This window comes from Pongo abelii, chromosome X (genome assembly GCF_028885655.2).
Source record: "Pongo abelii isolate AG06213 chromosome X, NHGRI_mPonAbe1-v2.0_pri, whole genome shotgun sequence".
Classification (NCBI taxonomy): domain Eukaryota; kingdom Metazoa; phylum Chordata; class Mammalia; order Primates; family Hominidae; genus Pongo; species Pongo abelii.
Window position 1 is genome coordinate 80,250,286 of NC_072008.2, and position 12,853 is coordinate 80,263,138.

Sequence of the window (12,853 nt, forward strand, 5' to 3'; positions counted from 1 at the left end):
TTGGCTAGATGATTACTTGATTAATTATACTCCCATGGCCCCATAGGCAGCTGTTGTGGGCCTCTGTTCAAAAGCACAGAAAAGAGCAGAAGGAAATGTCTTAGAAAGAATCAAAGCTGATGAAATCAGCAAAGATTGGGGGAAAGGAAGGAAGCCTGGTGTAGACTGGATTATATTTTTCCTTTGGAGACTAGAATACTAGAAGAACTTCAGCATATTTTTCCCTTTATTTTTGAAGACTGTCATATAATAAATTGAGATTAATAGATTACTCATATTACAGTTCTTCCATGGCAAATGTTGCTTTCAAGTTGTCACTGAAATTCTCATCTATACTTGTCAGTTAACTGTCTTGATACAATGTGGATTTTGTTTACTCCTGACTAGCAGAAGTTATAACTAAAGCCCATTAAAGCTAGCATTTCTATCTACCTCTCCCAGCACAGGTGTGAACCAGCAAATTTAGATGGAGAACAGATATGCTTGAGATTGGTGCATCAAGCTAGTTGAAAAGATGATGCCTACCACTACAGGAGTTAATGCTTCTAAGTTAGTGCTTATGTTAGGGCTTCAGTATTTCATTTGAGGTGACTTTCGAAGACAGCAGACAAATTTATATTCAAGTGTAGATATAAAACCATATTTTAAGCAAATTATTTTTGTATTACCAGCCATTTAGATTTAACATCTTTGTTACTCGATTGATATTTAGTTGACTACATTTGGTTCCCACATGAAGGGCCTAGAATGAACAGTAGGAAGTATTCAATGAGGTCATAGTCCCCCCTGATGTTTGTCTTCTGTCCCTCTTTAGATTTCAAGAAAATTATACCTATGGGTTTTAAAGTTTGGGTCTTTTTAGCAAATGAGGCATTATTTGTAGGGTTAATCACTTGCAAGACTCTTTGAGCGTGGGACATTTTTTAAGTATTCTAAATTTAACACAAGATTAACAGACTATTCAAAACAAGATTGTTTTTAAGTAATATGAACTTCAGAGTAGTATAAATTGTGTATATTCCTTGCTGAAGAACACACCCTAGCACAATAAAAACAACAGTCCAGTCGTATATGCAGTGGTTCTCAAAACTTGAATGTGCATCAGAATCACCTAGAGGGCCACAGATTGCTGTGGCCTAACAGGTTCCTACGAGATGCTAACATTGTTTTGGAGATCACATTTTGATTTAAGACATTTCTTTTATAATAGAAGCATTTAATGTTATAAGTTTTCCTATAAATATTGATTTAGCTGTACCTCACAACTACTGTATGGTATGTTTCGTTTTCATTTATATTAAAATAATTGCTCACTTTTCATTTCTTCTTTGACCCAGGGTTATTTAGAAACATGTCATTTAATTTCCAAATATGGGATTTTCCAGATTTCTTTCTGTTATTGCTTTCTAATTTAATCCCATTGTGGGATTACACATCCTTCTAAATTTTTTTCAAAGTTTTCAACTTCTTTGCCTTTGGTTTGAATATCCTCCCGTAGCTCGGAGTAATTTGATCATCTGAAGTCTTCTTCTCTCAGCTCGTCAAAGTCATTCTCCGTCCAGCTTTGATCCGTTGCTGGTGAGGAACTGCGTTTCCTTTTGAGGAGGAGAGGTGCTCTGCTTTTTAGAGTTTCCAGTTTTTCTGCTCTGTTTTTTCCCCATCTTTGTGGTTTTATCTACTTTCGGTCTTTGATGATGGTGATGTACAGATGGGTTTTTGGTGTGGATGTCCCTTCTGTTTGTTAGTTTTCCTTCTAACAGACAGGACCCTCAGCTGCAGGTCTGTTGGAGTACCCGGCCGGCCGTGTGAGGAGGTGTCAGTCTGCCCCTGCTGGGGGTGCCTCCCAGTTAGGCTGCTCGGGGGTCAGGGGTCAGGGACCCACTTGAGGAGGCAGTCTGCCTGTTCTCAGATCTCCAGCTGCGTGCTGGGAGAACCACTGCTCTCTTCAAAGCTGTCAGACAGGGACATTTAAGTCTGCAGATGTTACTGCTGTCTTTTTGTTTGTCTGTGCCCTGCCCCCAGAGGTGGAGCCTCCTTGAGCTGTGGTGGTCTCCATGCAGTTGGAGCTTCCCAGCTGCTTTGTTTACCTAAGCAAGCCTGGGCAATGTTGGGCGCCCCTCCCCCAGCCTCGCTGCTGCCTTGCAGTTTGATCTCAGACTGCTGTGCTAGCAATCTGCGAGACTCCGTGGGCGTAGGACCCTCTGAGCCAGGTGCGGGTTAGAATCTCCTGGTGCGCCGTTTTTTAAGCCTGTCGGAAAAGCGCAGTATTCGGGTGGGAGTGACCCAATTTTCCAGGTGCCGTCTGTCACCCCTTTCTTTGACTAGGAAGTGGAACTCCCTGATCTCTTGTGCTTCCCAAGTGAGGCAATGCCTCGCCCTTCTTCGGCTCGCGCACGGTGCATGCACCCACTGACCTGCGCCCACTGTCTGGCACTCCCTAGTGAGATGAACCCAGTACCTCAGATGGAAATGCAGAAATCACCCATCTTCTGCGTCGCTCAAGCTGGTAGGTGTAGACCGGAGCTGTTCCTATTCGGCCATCTTGGCTCCTCCCCACTTTTTTCAAGTTTTTTAACTTCTTTGCCATGGGTTCGAACTTCTTCCTTTAGCTCAGAGTAGTTTGATTGTCTGAAGCCTTCTTCTCTCAACTCATCAAAGTCATTCTGTGTCCAGCTTTGTTCCGTTGCTGGTTAGGAGCTGCGTTGCTTTGGAGGAGGAGAAGCTCTCTGATTTTTAGAGTTTCCAGTTTTTGTGCTCTGTTTTTCCCCCATCTTTGTGGTTTTATCTACCTTTGGTCTTTGATGATGGTGATGTACAGATAGAGTTTTGGTGTGGATGTCCTTTCTGTTTGTTAGTTTTCCTTCTAACAGTCAGGACCCTCAGCGGCAGGTCTGTTGGTGTTTGCTGGAAGTCCACTCCACACCCTGTTTGCCTGGGTATCAGGAGTGGAGGCTGCAGAACAGTGGATACTGGTGATCAGGGAATGTTGCTGCCTGATTGTTCCTCTGGAAGTTTTGTCTCAGAGGAGTACCCGGCCCTGTGAGGTGTCAGTCTGCCCCTACTGGAGGGTGCCTCCTATTTAGGCTACTCGGGGGTCAGAGACCCACTTGAGGGGACAGTCTGTCAGTTCTCAGATCTCCAGCTGTGTGCTGGGAGAACCACTGCTCTCTTCAAAGCTGTCAGACAGGGACATTTAAGTCTGCAGAGGATTCTGCTGCCTTTTGTTCGGCTATTCCCTGCCCCTAGAGGTGGAGTCTACAGAGGCAGGCAGGCCTCCTTGAGCTGTGTTGGGCTCCACGCAGTTCGAGCTTCCTGGCTCCTTTGTTTACCTGCTCAATCCTGTGCAATGGCGGGAAGCCCTCTCTCACTGCCACCTTGCAGTTTGATCTCAGACTGCTGTGCTAGCAGTGAACGAGGCTCCGTGGGCATAGCACCCTCTGAGCCAGACGAGGGATATAATCTCCTGGTGTGCCGTTTGCTATGACCATTGGAAAAGTGCAGTATTAGGGTGGGAGTGACCTGATTTTCCAGGTGCTGTCTGTCACCCCTTTCTTTGACTAGGAAAGGGAATTCCCTGACCTCTTGCTCTTCCTGGTTGAGGCGACGCCTTGCCCTGCTTCGGCTCACGCATGGTGCGCTGCACCCACTGTCCTGCACCCACTGTCCGACACTCCCCTGTGAGATGAGCCCAGTACCTCAGTTAGAAATGCAGAAATCACCCATCTTCTGCATCGCTCACTCTGGGAGCTCTAGACTGGAGCTGTTCCTATTTGGCCATCTTGGCTCCACCCCCCTGCGCTGTTTTTTTCTCATCTTGTTCGATTTATGTACCTTTGATCTTTGATACTGATGACCTTTGGATGAGGTTTTTGCATGGGTGTCCTTTTTGTTGATGTTGATGATATCCCTTTCTGTTTGTTAGTTTTCCTTCTAACAATCAGGTCCCTCTTCTGCAGGTCTGCTGCAGTTTGCTGGAGGTCCACTCCAGACCCTGTTTTCTTGTGTGTCACCAGCAGAGGCTGCAGAACAGCAAAGATTGTTGCCTGCTTTTTTTTTCTGGAAGCTTTATCCCGGTGGGGCATCTGCCAGATGCCAGTCAGAGTGCTCCTGTGTGAGGTGTCTGTAGACCCCTGCTGGGAGTTATCTCCCAGTCAGGAGCCATGGGGGTCAGGGGCCCACTTGAGGGGCAGTCTTTCCCTTAGCAGAGCTCAAGCACTGTGCTGGGAGATCTGCTGTTCCCTTCAGAGCCGGCAAGCAGGAACATTTAGTCTGCCGAAGCTGTGCCAACAGCCTCTCCTTCCACCAGGTGTTCTGTCCCAGGGAGATGGGAATTTTATCTATAAGCCCCTGACTGGGGCTGCTGCCTTTCTTTTAGACGTGCTCTGCCCGGTGAGGAGGAATCTAGAGAGGCAGTTTGGCCACAGTGGGTTTGCCGTGCTGTGGTGGCTTCCACCCATTCTGAACTTCCTGGCAGCTTTGTTTACACTGTGAGGGAAAACAGCCTATTCAAGCCTCAGTAATGATAAACGCCCCTCCCCTCACCAAGCTCAAGCGTTCCAGGTTGAGTTCAGATTGCTGCGCTGGCAGTGAGAATTTCAAGTGTGTGGGTTTTAGCTTGTTGGGCTCCATGAGGGTGGGACCTGCTGAACAAGACCACTTGGCTCCCTGGCTTCAGCCGCCTTTCCAGAGGAGTGAATGGTTCTGTCTCACTGGGGTTCCAGGTGCCACTGGGGTATAAAAGAAAACTCCTGCAGCTAGCTTGGTGTGTGCCCAAACAGCTGTCCAGTTTTGTGCTTGAAACCCAGGGCCCTGGTGGTGTGGACACACGAGGGAATCTCCTTGTTTGTGGGTTGCAAAAACCGTGGGAAAAGTGTAGTATCTGGGCCAGATAGCACAATCCCTCACGGCTTCATTTGAGGGAAGGTCCCTGACCCCTTGCACTTCATGGGTGAGGCAACACTCCACACTGCTTCTGCTTGCCCCCCATGGGCTTCACCCACTGTCTGAACACTCCCAATGAGATGAAGTGGATACCTCAGTTGGAAATGCAGAAATCACCCACCTTCTGTGTTGGACTGGCTGGGAGCTGCAGACCAGAGCTGTTCCTATTCAGCCATCTTGCTAGATCTCAAAATGTCTTTTTTATTTACCTACATATTTACCACTTTTGGTGTTTTCTGTTTCTGTAGATTTAGATTTTCATTAGGTATTATTTTTCTTATACCTGAAGGACTTCCTATTTCTTGTAGTGCACATCTCCCAGTAATGAATCATTTCAGCTTTTTTGTGTCTGAAAAGTTGCAAAAGTTCACCTATACTTTTGAAAGACATTTCACTGTTATAGAATCCTAGGTTGGCAGCATTTTTTCTTTCAGTACTTTAAAAATGTTTCTTCACTGTCTTTGTTGGATTTCTTTGATGATAAATCTGCTGTTATTCTTCCATTTATATTTAATATAATTACTGCCTAGGTAGGATTTACATCTGCCATTTTGCTGTTTTCTATATGTCTTTTATTTCTATTACTGCCTTCTTTTATGTTACTTAGACTATTTTCTGTTGTACCTGTTTTGGTGATCCCCAAGACCAACTCTAGGACTCATAGTACCCAGAAGTCATTATATTTATGGTTATAGCTTATTACAGCAAAACGATGCAAGGCAATATCAGCACAGGGAATAGGCACATATGGCACAGTCTGGAGGAAACCAGGCAGGTGCAAGCTTCCAAGGGTCCTTTTCCAGTGGAATTGTACAGGATTCACTTAATTCCTCTATCTACAATTTATAGGAACACATGTGAAGTGTGGTCTACCTGAGAGCTCATTTGAGCCTAAGATTCAAGTTTTTTTACTGGGGTTTGGTCACATAGGCACACAGTGCCTTCATGGTTGATTGCAGTTACCAAAACAGACCACCAGAAAGAAAGCAGGTGTTCCCCATAAGTCACATTATTTGACAGACTATGTTTTTTTTTTTAATTTTTTAATTTAAATATATTTTGGTGTACAAGTCATTGTTGGCTACATAGATAAATTGTATAGTGTTGAAGTCTGAGATTTTAGTAAACCCATCATTCGAGTAGTGTACATTGTACTGAATACGTAGTTTTTTTAATCCCTTACTCCCCTTCCACCCTCCCCCTTCTCAGTGTCCAAAGTCCATTATTCCAGTGTGTATGCCTTTGCGTACCCATAGCTTAGCTCCCACTTATAACTGAGAACATACAGTTTTGGTTGTCCATTCCTGAGTTATTTCACTTAGAATAATGGCCTCTGGCTCCATTCAAGTTGCTGCAACAGACATTATTTCATTCTTTTTTATGGCTGAGTAGTATTCCATGGTGTTGTATATGTACCACATTTTTGTTTGAGACAGGGTCTCACTCTGTTGCACAGGCTGGAATGCAGTGGCATGATCAGGCCTCACTGCAGCCGCTATCCCCCATAAAGTGATCATCTCAGCCCCTGGAGTAGCATGCACCTCACACCTGGCTATTTTTTTTTTTTTTTTTTTTTGTGGAATTTTAATAGAGATGAGGTCTCGCTATGTTGCCTAGGCTAGTCTTGAACTCCTGGACTCAAGTGATCCTCCCATCTTGGCCTTCAAAAGTGCTGGGATTACAGACATGAGCCACTGCACCTAGCCTACTACATTTTCTTGATCCACTCATTAGTGGATGGACATTTAGGTTGGTTCCATAGTTTTGCAATTGTGAATTGTGCTACAATAAACATATGCATACAAGTGTATTTTTGATATAATTACTTCTTTTTCTTTGGGTAGATATGCAGTAGTGGGATCGCTTCATTGAATGGTAGATCTACTACTTTTAGTTCTTTAAGAATTCTCCATACTATTTTCCATAGAGGTTGTACTAATTTACATTGTCACCAGCAGTGTTTAAGCATTCCCTCTTCACCACATCCTCATCAACATCTCTTATTTTTTGACTTTTTAATGGCCTTTCTTATTAGGGGTAAGGTGGTATCAGATTGTGGTTTTAATTTGCATTTTCCTGATGATTAGTGATGTTGAGTATTTTTTCATGTTTTTTGGCCATTTGTGTATCTTCTTTTGAGAAATGTCTATCCATGTCATTTGCCCAGTTTTTGATGGGACTTTTTTTTTTTGCTGATTTGTTTGAGTTCCTTGTATATTCTGGATATTGGACCTTTGTTGGATGCATAGTTTGCAAATATTTTCTTTCATTGTATTCATTGTCTGTTTACTCTGATTATTACTTTTGCTGTGCAGAAACTTTTTAGTTTAATTAGGTCCCATTTATTTATTTTTGTTTTTGTTGCATTTGCTTTTGAGGTCATATCTGTTGGGAACACGCCCCAAAATCTGGCTATAAACTGGTGCCAAAACTGGCCATAAACAAAATCTCTGCAGCACTGTGACATGCTCATGATGACCTTGACACCCACGCTAGAAGGTTGTTGGTTTACCGGAATGAGGGCAAGGAACACCTGGCCCACCCAGAGCAGAAAACCACTTAAGGCATTCTTAAACAACAAGCAATAGCATGAGCAATCTGTGCCTTAAGGACATGTTCATGCTGCAGATAACTAGCCAGAGCCCATCCCTTTACCTTGGCCCATCCCTTTATTTCCCATAAGGAATACTTTTAGTTAATTTATAATCTATAGAAACAATGCTTATCACTGGCTTTCTGTCAGTAAATATGTGGGTAAATCTCTGTTCAAGGCTCTCAGCTCTGAAGGCTGTGAGACCCCTGATTTCCCACTCCACAATCTATATTTCTGTATGTGTGTCTTTAATTCCTTTAGCGCCGCTGGGTTAGGGTCTCCCCGACCGAGCTGGTCTTGGCAGGTGGTGCCCATACATGGGGCTTGAACCCAGGTCGAAGGGTTGCCAGAGCGACGGTTGGAGAACGTGGAACTAAGCTGGAGGACACTCCAGTACTCTTAAAGCAATCCCCGTGGTGAGTAAGAAGGGGAGCTTGGAAGCATCAGGGTAACAATGGGACAAGTGTGGGCTCTGGTTCGTTCCACCTTGGAACCTTTTCACACTAATGATGAGGAGGAAGGAAAGTGTAATGAGTAACAGAAGAGGTGACAGAGCAGGTTTGTTTGCCAGCTAAAGCTATAGTGGCAAAGGAGGGAGAGGTTCATCCCTACCCTTCTGCACCCCCTCCTTATTTTGAAGAAAAAGAGTGGCCTGGCCCTCCAGATCTTTCTTTTCCAGAGGATACTGGGTGAAAAGTAGTTGCCCCAGTGACTGTTCGAGCAGAGCCTCGAGCGACTGGTCTCAGTTCTATTCAGGCAGGAATTCAGCAAGCTAGATGAGAGGGTGATTTAGAGGCTTGGCAGTTCCCTGTTAGAATACACCCCCTAGATCAACAGAGAAATATTATAGCTACATTTGAGCCTTTTCCTTTTAAATTCGGGAAACCCATGAGGGGCCCGTCCCTGGCCCTGTTCCAAACTGAGGCATTTCCGGCTCAGGCCATTCCCTCACCTCTGTACAATGTCTGTCCCCCACCACAGCCAGTAGTGCTGCAGTAGATTTTTGCTGCACAAAAGCTGTGAGCCTTCTGCCTGGGGAACTCCCACAAAAAGTTCCAACAGGGGTCTGTGGACCCTTGCTAGCGGGGACGATAGGATTACTTCTAGGAAGGTCTAGTTTAAATTTAAAAGGGGCACAAATACAAACAGGAGTCATTGATTCAGATTACAATGGGGAAATTCAAATTGTTATATCTACTTCTGTTCCCTGGAAAGCAGAGCCAGGAAAGCATATAGCACAGCTCCTGATTGTGCCGTATGTGGAAATGAGGAAAAGTGAAATTAAACTAACAGGAGGATTTGGAAGCACAAATAAACAAGGCAAAGCAGCTTACTGGGTGAATCAAGTTACTGATAAATATCCTATCTGTGAAATAACTATTCAGGGAAAGAAATTTAAAGGTTTGGTAGATACAGGAGTGGACATTTCAATTATTTCTCTACAGCACTGGCCATCCACTTGGCCTGTTCAACCCACTCAATTTAACATAGTTGGAGTTGGTAAAGGCCCTGAAGTATATCCAAGTAGTTATATTTTGCCTTGTGAAGGGCCCGATGAACAACCTGGGACTATTCAACCAATTATAACTTCTATACCTATAAATTTATGGGGAAGAGATTTATTACAATGCTCAGTTAGGATTTCATACAGATGAACAACTGATGACAAAAACAAAAAAAGAGGGAGAAACAGGGATTGCAGGACAGCCCATATATAATTGAATCTAACATTATTAGCTTCAAATTTTTTTTTTTTTTTTTTTTTTACTCATCCTTGTTTCTGTTTATATACAGGATAACAAATTCAGGAACAATGGGAAAGTAATATATGAAACCTTAATAGGAAATACAATAGAGATTACAAAACACTACCATTTGATTTTTTATGCAAATACTTCAGTATTCCAATATTTTTACTCACTTGCTAAATAAAGCACATGACTCGAAATGCTAAATAATTCTGTTAGTCTAAATCTTTTAAAGAATAAAATGTTGGTGAAAAACCAAAATTGTTTAGTAAGGTATGTATGACCTTGTTTATTATCTATCATAGACATGAAGATGATCATAGTTAATACCAATTTAAGCTTTACAGAATACTGTTTTAGGCCCAATATTGATATGTTAAATGAAGGTATCAGAGAATCTTGTATTTATGGCATCAGGTTACAAAGATCTATTCAAAACCATTTTTGTCAAAGTTTAAACACTGGAACAAAAGTCAAATTGTTTCTAAATGAGACACAAAATGATTCTTGCTAATAGTACAAATTTTGTCCCATGGGTAATACTATTGTATTTTTCTTTTTTAAAAAAAATTATTTTGATTTTTATTTTAGATTCAGGGAACACATGGGCAGGTCTGTTAGCTGGGTATACTGTGTGACGTTGAGGTTTGGGGTACAGATGATCCTGTCACCCAGGTAGTGAGCAGAGTCCCCAGTAGGTAGTTTTTCAGCTCTTGCTCCCGCTCCCCAACCTACCTCTCCAGTGTCTGTTATCCCCATGGGTCCTCAGGTATTACTATTTTCAAGTTTTTTTCTTTACATGAAACTACTGAAAGCAAAAGTATGTCATGCTTATAGGTTACTCTGTACATTTATCATTCTATTAATAAACATCTTAACTAATTATGTAGTATATTAAGGCCATAAACCAAGTCATTATCTCCTATCAAAGGACTACTGTTATTCAATCATCTAGAAAATTCATTTTAGGCAGGACTCAGTGGCTCACGTCTGTAATCTTAGCACTTTGGGAGGCTGAGGTGGGTGGATCATGAAGTCAGGAGTTCGAGACCATCCTGACCATCATGGTGAAACCCCATCTCTACTAAAAATACAAAAATTAGCTGGGCGTGATGGTGTGTGCCTGTAATCCCAGCTACTCAGGAGGCTGAGGCAGGTGAATCGCTTGAACCCAGGAGGCAGAGGTTGCAGTGAGCTGAAATTGTGCCATTGCACTCCAGCCTGGGTGACAGAGAGAAACTCTGTCTTAAAAAAAAAAAAATTCATTTTAATGGGTTATGTTACAGGGTTGAGGTCAGCCTACAGACACAAAATAGGTTAACTGAAATTTTTTTTTTGTATCAGGTTTTAATTTTTTCATTGGAACAGGATTTGGGGGTGGGGATACTAAATGTGGCAGGGTTCAACAAATTTACATTTTATCAAAATAAGGTTCTTAAAGAATACAATGATAGCATATGCTTTAACTCTTATAGCACAAACCCACATATTAATTGATGGTCACAGAAAAATACTGTAATGGTTTAAACAAAAGTTTTAAAATACATCAATGACACAAGTTTCAAACAAAATGCAGTGATCAAAATACTTAACTGTCCTTTCATCAAGCTTTTACAAACAATCAGTCTTCGCTGTCTGAGCAAATCAGTTTTAGTTTCTTCATGGTCCTCTATCTGTCTTTTAACATGACACTTGTCCGGTTGTTGAATTTATAATGCAATAGTATTTTAGACCAGTTTCCCTCTCCATGTTTCCTCATGCCAGATCTCAAATTCTTGTCTTCTTCCCAAAGCCATGCCTGTCTTTTTCTAGCTCACTGTTTTTCAGGAGTTACCGGTTGACTCTTTGAAACATGTATTCTGCTTTCAGTGGCTCTTCTGCTTTCTTTTTTCTTTTTTGTACTTTGAAGAGTTCCTACTCTTCTTTCTTTCTTATTAAGGTCTTGTTGCTGAGTTCCATGTTGCAACTTAGATAGGAAAAGATTCTTGTGAGACCTTTTTCTTGTATCCAAATTAGCTTCAGTTTCCATTTCAACATCATTACCATTAGGTTTATCTTGAGAAGTTATTGTTCTTGTTCTTTTACTTTCTACTACTTTTGCTGCTGCCTTCATTAGAAAGGTTGATGATTTTTCACTTAGCACATAATTCACATAACTCTTAATTTTCTCCATCATGTGGTTGTAGCTGAAGTGTTGAAAAAAGGAATGAAATGTATCTTTCTGAGAGATTATCATAAGCAATTTGCTTTTGAGAGGCATATAAGAATTTGGATCACCAAATATTCTTTCAAAGACTTCTTCTGCTTCTGTAAAGTTGCCATTTTCCATACAAACAGCTATAGCCTGAATTTTAATTAAATTCTGTATTTCTTCGTGAAGTTGTCATGTTCCTTTTCAATTGAACCCCAAATCATCAGGGCTGATTCCAAGGGTGTAATTCGTTCATCATTTTCAAACTGTGCATCAAGGGTTTTTCCTGCTGCAATTCTTGTCAAAAACTGACATACGTATATCGTTCTCAGCTGGTAAGCTGTTAGACTGGATAGTCCATGAATAATAGCCTCTGTGCTGTTGAGGGTCCAGCGGAAGTCCTCGGGGTGGTCGTCGCAGAAAGCTTGGCAAAGAGAGAGGCAGAGGAAATCGAGCATCTAGCCAGCAGCCACAGCCTTGGCCTCGGCCACCAGGCCCACGTCCTCCTCCTCCTCCTCGGGGGCCCCCACCTGCACCTGGCACTCGAGCAGTTCCTGGCACTTGAACTGCGCCTCATCGTTTCTCTCTGTTTCTGCCATCTGCTCCTCAGTAGGGTCGGCATCCCTACCATCCGCACAGCCCCGTGGGCTCGGGGTCCAGCTTTAAATTTTTTGAGCCTGCCTAAAGGCCAGATGTTAGCAGCAGCTGAACAGCATCTACAGAAACCAGCTGCAAAGACAGAAGCAGAACAACTGGTTTGGTGGAGATATCCAATACCAAAAAGTTGAGAAATAGGTAAAATAATAACTTGGGGTAGAGGTTATGCTTATGTTTCTCTAGGCCAAAATCAACACTGATTTGGATACCATCAGGACACCTGAAACCTTATCATGAGCCAGATGCTGAGGAAGAGATTCTGGGAGGATGCCGAGGACCCCCCAGTTGCAGTCATGTCAAGACTGATGCTGAGGAGGACCCCAACTGTCATGAGCAACATCCATCGAACACAGCCATCCACCTGGGAACAGATCAAGAAGCTGTCACAGATGGTGGAAGAAAACCTGAGGAAAGCGGGACAACCAGTCACAATGAGTAATTTAATGGTAGCTATGATAGCAGTGATCACCATTGCCGTGAGTATTCCTTCAACAAGGGCTGACACAGAGATCAGTTATACTTATTGGGCATATTTGTCAATCTTGGCTGGTAATAATGCCTGGATATAATCACTTTATGACACAGTTACACGTGCTTTCTGATCTCAATATTTACCATAATAAATATGCTCCTATAATTGAGGCATACCGCCCTCAAAAATCTATTTGTAAACAAAATTGAACCTGGCCAGAAAAAATGAACATACTTTTTTAAGAAGATTGC

At 42.5% G+C, this 12,853-nt stretch overlaps 1 pseudogene; it reads right to left on the reverse strand.

The window, feature by feature from the left end:
• Window positions 1-10,888: 10,888 nt before the first annotated feature.
• On the reverse strand, window positions 10,889-12,245 carry LOC100450828 (telomeric repeat-binding factor 1-like; annotated as a pseudogene).
• Window positions 12,246-12,853: the final 608 nt, after the last annotated feature.